Source organism: Lactuca sativa, chromosome 8, assembly GCF_002870075.4.
Source record: "Lactuca sativa cultivar Salinas chromosome 8, Lsat_Salinas_v11, whole genome shotgun sequence".
Classification (NCBI taxonomy): domain Eukaryota; kingdom Viridiplantae; phylum Streptophyta; class Magnoliopsida; order Asterales; family Asteraceae; genus Lactuca; species Lactuca sativa.
In genome coordinates this window covers 113,744,997-113,755,874 of record NC_056630.2, presented here as the reverse complement: position 1 = coordinate 113,755,874, position 10,878 = coordinate 113,744,997, and positions in this window count along the sequence as shown.

Below are 10,878 nucleotides of genomic sequence, written 5' to 3'. Positions count from 1 at the left end.
ATTTCATATAAAGTTGTTGAAATTAAAAAGAATAAAAAGTAAAAAGGTTTGGATTGGATTTTGTAACCACATCATCCAGTTAACCTCTAGCAAAACAAAACCTCTAGTAAGGAGCTAGAGAGAAGAACAAATTAAGGCCGGATTGGATTTTGTAACCACATCACGGATAGATGAGAACACAGGAAGGTCCAAATGAAGCCAATGCCCAACCCGACTCCAAACCTGATTAGCAACCAAAAACTACAGCAACAAATGCTTCACACTTTCTTGAGAATTATGACACACAGGACACAATAAGGAATCTATCACCACCCCTTTTCCAACAGTCTAGCTTTTACCGGAATGCGATCCAAAAGCACAGACCATAAAAAATTGTAACGACCCAAAATCACGACTAAAAATTTCTTTTAAAACATTACTAAAACCATATTTATAAAAATTGTATCGTAAGTCATAACATAGTTTCTGAGTATCAATTCAAAACATAATCTTATTATGAGAGTAAAACATTCCCAAACTAACTGACTATGGTGTGTGCACTGCAACCTCTCCGAGCTCCTCTTTTGAAAACTGAGTACCTGAAACCAAAAACTGAAAACCGTAAGCACGAAGCTTAGTGAGCTCCCCCAAACTACCACATACCATACAAACATATAAAGCACATACTGGGCCTTCCCCACTGCATCGGACTGAGGTCCGGACTAACTGGGTCCTTTCCCCCTGCATCAGACCGAAGTCCGGAAACTGACTGAGACCTTGTCCCCTGCATCGGACCGAAGTCCGGAAACTAATTGGGACCTTGTCCCCTGCATCGGACTAAAGTCCAGACTAACTGGGGCCTTGCCCCCTGCATCAGACCGAGGTCCGGAAACTAACTGGGACCTTGTCCCCTGCATCGGACCGAAGTCCGGAAACTAACTAGGACCTTGTCCCCTGCATCGGACCGAAGTCCGGACTAACTGGGGCCTTGCCCCTGCATCAGACCAAGGTCTGGAAACTAACTGGGACCTTGTCCCCTGCATCGGACCGAAGTCCGGAAACTAACTGGGACCTTGTCCCCTGCATCGGACCGAAGTACGGAAACTAACTGGGACCTTATCCCCTGCATCGGACCGAAGTCCGGACTAACTGGGGCCTTGCCCCCTGTATCGGACCGAGGTCCGGAAACTAACTGGGACCTTGTCCCCTGCATCAGACCGAAGTCCGGACTAACTGAACATAGCATAGCATAAACATATCCACTAGCATGAACACATAAACTGCATACTGCATCGGGCCGTAGCCCGGAACACATAACACATAACACATAAATCCTGTCTGAGCCACGAAGGCATCAAACATACTAACTACTGCATCGGACCGAAGTCCGGAAACTACTGCTAGCTAGACGGGCCGACATTGTGGCCTTAGACCCGTTCCTACTGGAAGGAAACTCACCTGAACTGCTGAGCTCTGCTGATAACCCTCTGGATGCTAACCGACAACCCTCTGAGCTGCTGCTCCTCTAGCTCTCTGAGCTACCAATATCAATATGACACTTAGTCTGACAGTCCTCAAAAAGTCAACTAAGTCAACTCTGGTCAAAGTCAAAGTCCTGGTCACAGTCAACCTTCCAGGTTGACCCTACTCGCCGAGTCAGCCTACCGACTCGCCGAGTTTATAAGCTCAGAAACCCCTTTCATACGCGACTCGACTCGCCGAGGCAGACCATGACTCGCCGAGTCTACTGATTTCCGAGTTCTGACCTGTCCAACTCACTGAGTCCCCACTCCACTCACTGATCCGAGTCTTAACTCGAAGGGTTTGGGGTTTCGCGACTGGACTCGCCGAGTCCTAGACAATCTTCAACAGACTCACCGAGTTGTTCATCCAACTCGTCGAGTTCCTGCTTATCTTCATACAACTCGCCGAGTCCTCCCATGTGACTCGCCAAGTTACTACGCGACTCAAGTCTGAAATCTAGTCCGACTCGTCGAGTCCTCTCCCAGACTCGTCGAGTCCTTATGTGCATTTCCATAATTTCGAGTCACAGAGCTTCTCCTTTGCTCCAAACAATAGATCTGGGTTCCTAGAGTCCATTAGCAACATAAAGTTGCTACCTTTACGTGCTTCTTGTCTCATAATACCAAAGCCAAGCTAAAAAGGAACTTAACTCATGGGGAATGGCTTTTGCATAGCAAATAACAGGGCTTTCTGCATCTTTGGTCCAAATAGAGCTCAGATCTGGAGTTTCAACTCCAGATCTAACTTGTGCACCCACTTCTCATCACATACTCTCAAAGAAACCCTAAAACTCCATGAGAGATGGATCTAGAAAGGAGAAAGCCAAGGATAACGATTCATTACCTCTAAATGCTCTAAAAAGTTCCACCAACCCTGGATCCAAGGCCTACTCTTGCACCACTATAAATCTCTTCTCTTCCAAGCTCCATTTTACTTCACCAAGGGTAGATCTTGCTCCAAAAACGGTTATGGTGGCTAGGGTTTGGGGTTCTGGACTATAGGGGCCACAAATGAGCCCTAGTGAAGAGAATAAGATGCTTAAATAGGGCACCAAGTCCCGAAATCAGGGTTTCCCAACCCAAACCAGACTCGCCGAGTCGGTCACTTACTTTACACCCGGAATCCCGCTCCGACTCGCCGAGTTCCTCCCTGGACTCGACGAGTTGACCCTCTTTAACTTATGGTTTTCCTTTCCTTTCTTGACCTTTCTGATTTTGGGTGTTACAACTCTCCCCCACTTAAACTAAACTTCGTCCTCGAAGTTCTCTATGGTCAACTGACCTGCAATCCGCCTCAAACACCCTGCCTGGTGAGTTTAACCCTTTTGTCCATCACTCCAGCCACTCTCGGTGCTGGTCACTACTGCTGGTACATACTGAATGCTTCTTACTTCCATAACTTGGTGCTGGGCACCCGTCCCAGCGAATGGATCAGATAATCCTTCGAGTGAAAGATTCATCCCTACAACGATTAAGACTCATACGAGAGCTGCGCACAAGGTCAAACCCTCCCCTCTCAGATTATCCAACCCTGCCGTGAGAGGCGTAGCACCTTCTGTCAACTTTCTGCCTCTTACCATACTTCCCTTGTCGTTACTGCCTCTGACTGAAATTTCTGTTGCCCCTCATCCGCCTATCGGATGCACTGAGACCACTTTGGTCCAACTAATCTGCCGATATATGGGTTACCGGACTCCCACCGGTCACTACACCCTATCGCAATCTCCTAGTCGCTTCCAGCGACTTCTGAAGATACTTCGACTATCTATAATTATTCTATCCATTCTACCACCCATACTGAATCGATGCTGCTGGAACCAGCCTGCTTATCTCTCATCTGACTACTCAACTTCCAATAACTTGAGTCTTCCCTCCTGAAAGAAAGGCTACCTGCCTAATTACCCTTGCAGATCACTTATACTTGGCAGAAGACTCAACTGATCCTGCTGAGATGGACTTGCCATTTCCAAATCAATCAACTATATCGTCAGCACTTTGCATTCCAACACAAATACTAATACTGTCCATAACTCTGAATCTATCCAAAACACTGAACTGTCTACAACACTGAACTGCCTGAAACATTGAACTGCATGAAACACTGAACATGCCAGAAACACTGAACTGCATGAAACACTGAACTGCCTGATGACTGCTTCCCAAAATATCTCAAGACCTTCCTGGTCTCCAATCATTCGTAGGTTATCTGCAACACCGGGTTCCGACTCAACTGTGGAGTCCAAGGACTCCTCATTTAGTCGCTCCCACGACTTCTGAATGAAATCTTTCTCTGGAACTAGTTTCCACTAGTTATCCTGTCACTGTGGCTCTAACAACCTCCCGATCCACCGATCAGGTCCAAACATCACATCCTGACATCATCAATTCCACGACTAAAAACATGATGGCTCCCAGACTAACGGTATCCCTTTACATATACAAACCCAAACGGTCCACTGCTACCCTGATCTCATAATTGTGGTGACGATCCGACTGTCGAATCGCCGACTTAACCATAACTGAACCATTTTGGAAATCCGAAATCTAACCTGTGGATTCCCATATCTTCACTGTTGCACCCGAACTGGTGGGTACTACTGTTTCCCCCGCGTCCAAACAACGCGCTCATGCTATTTACTAACCTGGCGAATGCTACGACTACATCCGCAGACTTACAACACTCTACTACTATCTGACTGCTAGTGAATGCTATAGCTACCCCTGCAGACTTACAACACTACTACTACTATCTTTTCTTCTCTGATGCCGTGTACTCATTCTGGTTCTGCATGCTCTTACCCTTGTATACTCGGAGGGTTCTCCCCCACTTGGATTTGGCTAACTCCTTACTGCTCACTGGTCGAAAGGATTCCCCAACCTTCCTTACATTAAAAGGGCGATCTGTTGTCCGCCAATGTTTACCTTTGTCTGCGCTCCAACTAACTTTTACCAGATCTGAACCATTCTTGCTATCTAACTGAGCACCCTTCAATCCTTAACTATATTTGCTTTGGGGGCTGCATCCTGAGAACCTACGTTTGGGGTGCACATCCCCAACCCACTTCCTTACTGTCTGCTGGCTACCTCACTAGATGCTCTAAATCATCACTACTAAGGATTTAACTGATCAATCCCGAATGACACCTTTCGAAAGTAGTGAGGCATTACTGATTCTTACACATACATGCTAGTGTCACCGCATCTGAAGTAACCTGATCTAGAGGGGACGACCTCCAATTTGCCATTCTAATTATGAGGTATGAAGATGGCATAAAACTCCGTCACAAGCAGGTAATATAATACCCCAGCACATATGCTTATTGATATCAATGCAGCAACATAACAATAATATCATGAATAATAATTGACAGGAAGGTAAAAGATACGTACCCCCAACATCCAGTGCTGCACGAATCCTTGTTGAAATCAACTGGAAAACTCGGCTCCGAGCCTTGGGCACCCTTGCCCAGCCCCGGCAACCGCTGGTGGTGCTCGAAGTCACAAGGGCAGGAGCTATCACCTGCTCTGCTATATACAAACTCAGACAGTGGCTCTTCTTGTGACCCCTCCGACTGCAATGGAAACATATTGGGTCAAGTTACTGTGCGATGCTAACAGTACAATCTCTGCTAAAATTGCCAATTCGGCCGCACTTGATACATCCAACATCGCCACCACTTCTACGCCTGCACCGCACGCACCCTCGATCTCAAATCCGACCCCTTGGGCCTCTTGCCCGAACCTGTGGCAACCTGAGTCTCATCCGTTTTCCTTTTCCTTTCTGACTCCCTTCCCGTCTCTCGCTCCTACGTTACCTCGTCGACCCCATCCGTCGTCTGAACAACAGCTGTCTGATCCTGGAGCTTCGCGGTCAACCTATCAGTGATCCTCACGACCATGTCGGGCAGATCCTTGCGAATGGCTCCTGTAACCTCCTCAACTATCCAATCATGTAGAAGTCTCTCTTGGAGACAGGGTACCCCACTCACTCCTGTCCCCTAATGGCAAAAACTAGAAATGGGATCTCCCTCCCTGATGGATCCCTGAACTCCATAAGAATCGGGATCTAGATGAGCCGCAATCTGTCCTGAAACTATCCCGGCCCTAAAGACCTCAAGATGACTGTCCATAAGCTCCATGGTGGCCTCTCTAACCAAGCCAAAAATTACTGGAGTCTGATTAATGATGTTGCGCATAATCTCTGTGGAAATGAAATCCCTCATCTGATCATCAAGTTGCCCGGCTCGAGAGCCCGAGCCAGATCCCTCCCCGGTACCTGAACTGCTAACTGGTAACTCGTGCAATGTCACCATGCTGAAAATATAACACTTCATGATCAATATACACACCGCTGCTGAGGGATCTCTCACACACTCTAAAAGTTCCCTGGTCTTGTCTCGGCCCCTCTTGATTTGAGTACGGATCCTCTGCGTTCAGTAGTACAGGCCCATACTACCTTCCACTTCTATTCGTACTTTCCTCAAGAGTTACCTCAACTCCACCAAGTCACTCTACTGCTACTGATCTCTGCTACTACCTGCCTAGGCTTGCCCTAGGGAACTTCTGACTCCACCCAAACCAGTCCTCAACTGCTGAAGGCCTCCTTGTAATGCCAATTAACCACCACCTGAATACCATCACATGCAATGAGGCTCGGATAATCCTTCGTGTAAAAGACTCGTCCCTACAACGGTTAGACTCAAACGAGAGCTGCACAGTAGGGCCAAATCCAGCACTATGAGATTATTCAACTCCGATCACATGTGATGTGATGTATTCACCTAATGGCTAACTCCCATCACTCAGAGTCCCACTAAGCACAAAGCAAGCAACATTTGGATAAAGGAAACATACTCTTGCAAAACTATTCTCATAACAAGAAACTGTACTAGCATACAATGCTAAGCTCATACTATCAGGCATAACCTACACATGCTATCCTACTACTGTCTACTCAATACTAGCATGCAATTCTTATCAAGATAAAACACATAACGCAGGAACATAAGGCATCCTCCTAGATCTTGAGTCCTATACTAGCATGTTGTTCTACTGAAACTGAAACTGAAACTGGAACTAAAATTGAAAGTGAAACTGATAATCATAAACTTGTATGGGTAATTTGGGAGTACTTACTTGAGCTCGGCCGATTGCATGCACCACACCCTTTTTCTCTTTTCAAGTTATTTTCTTTCTAAATATTCCTTTTCGCTTTTTCTAAAACTCTTTTCTTTTCTCAACTCCTTTTACCAAAATTCTTTTCAAAAATGTTCTTCTTTTGAAAACTGTTTTACTGCTCCCTTAGTTTGAGTCTAGACACACTCTCAACTGTGTCCGAATCTCTCAAACCAAGGCTCTAATACCAACTTGTAACAACCCAAAATCACGACTAAAAATTTCTTTTAAAACATTACTAAAACCATATTTATAAAAACTATAGCGTAAGTCATAACATAGTTTCCGAGTATCAATTCAAAACATAATCTTATTATCAGAGTAAAACATTCTCAGACTAACTGACTACGGTGTGTGCACTGCAACCTCTCCGAGCTCCTCTTTTGAAAACTGAGTACCTGAAACCAAAAACTGAAAACCGTAAGCACGAAGCTTAGTGAGCTCCCCCAAACTACCACATACCTTACAAACATATAAAGCACATACTGAGCCTTGCCCACTGCATCGAACTGAGGTCCGGACTAACTGGGGCCTTGCCCCCTGCATCGGACCGAAGTCCAGAGACTGACTGGGACCTTGTCCCCTACATCGGATCGAAGTCCGGACTAACTGGGACCCTTTCCCCTGCATCGAACCGAAGTCGGGAAACTAACTGGGACCTTGTCCCCTGCATCGGACCGAAGTCCAGACTAACTGGGGCCTTGCCCCCTGCATCAGACCGAGATCCAGAAACTAACTGGGACCTTGTCCCCTGCATCGGACCGAAGTCCGGAAACTAACTAGGACCTTGTCCCCTGCATCGGACCAAAGTCCGGACTAACTGGGGCCTTTCCCCCTGCATCGGACCGAGGTCCGGAAACTAACTGGGACCTTGTCCCCTGCATCGGACCGAAGTCCGTACTAACTGAACATAGCATAGCATAAACATATCCATTAGCATGAACACATAAACTGCATATTGTATCGGGTCGTAGCCCGAAACACATAACACATAAATCCTGTCTGAGCCACGAAGGCATCAAACATACTAACTACTGCATCGGATCGAAGTCCGGAAACTACTACTAGCTAGACGGGCCGGCATTGTGGCCTTAGACTCGTTCCTATGATGGGTTTTAGCCATAAGAACATCATATGTGCTCATACAAACCCTAATGCTTGGATCTAGGTTTCTCTATTGTACATGCAATTCATCCAAGACTTCAAACCCTAGATCTATCATATGATAATTAATATAATAATGAATTAGGGTTTAGATCATACCTTGATTGTTATGTAGCAATAACAATCTCAAATCCTCCTTGTAATGACTTTAGAAAGCTTAGAGTCACAAATGTCACTCCTCTAATGGTTCACAAACACCAAGAGCAAGAGGATGAAGAAGAGAAGAGAAAGAGGCTGCCCAAAAACGTCTACAAACCCTAGAAGGAGTCTTCACCACGTTTTTGGGGCTTAAGGGCACTTTATATACATGTAGGCTATTAGGGTTTTGAACTAGGAAACCCTAAACTGACTGCTTAAGCCCAAAGCAGCCCATGGACCCTTCTTAATAAGCCTTGGACGATTTCTAATGTGTTTCCCCATAGAATTCTTCCAACCTTATATTATAAGGTAATCCATAGCGCAATTGTAATTATCTTATAATTACAATTCCAGTCCCTTAAGTTTAATTAATCTCTTTTAGCTGCAAAATCAATTATCAATTAATTCTTGACTAATATTAATTAAACAATATGATTTCTCCTTTAATATATTATTGGTGGTTGTCGAGGCCAACACAAATAATAACCCTAAATATTACACACTAAAATAGTGTATAGTGGTAAAGGGATCGAATCCACGGAGATTGGTTCAATTTATAACTCTATGAAAAATCTCTTTGTAAAAATACTTGTAAAATGACAATAAAAATAAAATGGGGGGTTTTGGTGTTTTCAAATACTTGAAACAAACTAGAGTTAACTATGATTTAAATAGACAAATGCAACAAAAATAAGAGTTTGATGTAAAATCAATAAAGGAGAGATGGTTGACTTAAAGTTTCCTCGCTTTGACTTTTGATGAACATATCATTAGAATCCAATGGTGCAATACTTTGATTTAAGTCCTTAATTTGGCTATAGCAATCCAAGGAGCTTGAGATTACCTAGACTTTTCTTAATTGTTGAAATGGCTAGAGAAGCTCATAACAATTTCCTTAGTTAAAGTCACTAATTCCAAATAGCATGTAATTAGTGAAAGTCAACTAGCATTAAGAACCAAAAAGTCACCAAATCCAAGAGGGGTCAAATGATTTCACCACCATGTTGGAGGAAATGTTTTTATGATTGTGTGAAGCAAAAACAACACAAAAAACATTTGTTGCTTGCTAATTTGAGGATCATTTACTTAATCAAGAAATTAGCCAACTAATCAACACAAACATATTTAAACTCATGAATAAAAACATACTAGTAGTGATAATATGATAAAAACAAAACAATTCCATAAAGATTTAAGAACAAGTTAATGGATTCTTCAACATCCAACAAAAGTTCAAAAGATTCAACAAAAAGTCAACCAATATTTGTTTAGCCAAGCATGGCTAAACTCAAATGAACAAAGTTAGATAAGATTGTACCAAACATTTGACAAGATTCAAGAGATGAAAAGAAGATATTCTTCAAGTGTTCTTGGCCTCCAAAAGTGCTCCAAACTCCAGAGAGAAAGTCTCAAAATCGGACCTTCAAGATAAGGCTAAAGAGGCACACCAAACTTCCCAAAATAGAGCTCTTAGCAAAATCCCGAAATTGCCCTAGTCAGGAAACCACGCGGGCCGCGGGCTCTGACGGGTAATTTTGGGCTTCTTCAAGTTTTGGGCCCCCACAGCTAATCCATTGGCCCAGTTCAAATCCAATCAACTCCTAGCCCATTTTTCTTCAATATATCTTCAATTAAATCCCAATTTGTCTATCCACATCACTCTAAACTTCCGCAAACTCCCAAATATTGATCTTGCACACTCAAGAATTCTCCCACGTTTTTCAAATTTAAAGCTCAATTCTTCCAAGTCTTCAAGCAATTGACAGGTCCACCCCATGAGTCACCTTCATAGCCATCAAGCACGAAATCCCCAATTCCTTTCAAGCCCAATCGCCTCCCAAGAGTGCCGCTTCGCTAGTTTCCAAGAAAATCTGCAATAATGCTCAAGAAACTAGAAAGTACCCCGAAATGGTCATAAAAATAACAAAAGGGAAAATATGCATGGAAGTTAACTAAAATGCGAATGAAATGTACTAAAATAAACTATAAAAAGAAGTAAATAAAATGAAGCTTTCAATTATTCTCATAATATATTAATAAATCATAATTAATCCTTTCTCTCCGTAATTCATCCTATCAAGTTGCTTTGGTGAAGGCAACCCAAAAGGACCATGCACAATCGGGTCAAGTACATACCAAAATAGTTATGGACTTAGACACTAATCCAACATCCTACTAGAAGGAAACTCACCTGAACTGCTGAGCTCTGCTGATAACCCTCTGGCTGCTAACCGACAACCCTCTGAGCCGCTGCTCCTCTAGCTCTCTGAGCTACCAATATCAATATGACACTTAGTCTGACAGTCCTCAAAAAGTCAACTAAGTCAACTCTGGTCAAAGTCAAAGTCCTGGTCACAGTCAACCTTCCAGGTTGACCCTACTCGCTGAGTCAGCCTACCGACTCGCCGAGTTCATAAGCTCAGAAACCCCTTTCATACGCGACTCGACTCGCCGAGTCAGACCATGACTCGCCGAGTCTACTGATTTCCGAGTTCTGACCTGTCCAACTCACTGAGTCCCCACTCCACTCACTGATCCGAGTCTTAACTCGAAGGGTTTTTGGTTTCGCGACTGGACTCGCCGAGTCCAAGAACAGACTCGCCGAGTCCCAGACAATCTTCAACAGACTCACCGAGTTGTTCATCCAACTCGTCGAGTTCCTGCTTATCTTCATACAACTCGCCGAGTCCTCCCATGTGACTCGCCGAGTTACTACGCGACTCAAGTCTGAAATCTAGTCCGACTCGTCGAGTCCTTACGTGCATTTCCATAATTTCGAGTCACAGAGCTTCTCCTTTGCTCCAAACAATAGATCTAGGTTCCTAGAGTCCATTAGCAACATAAAGTTGCTACCTTTACGTGCTTCTTGTCTCATAATACCAAAACCAAGCTAGAAAGG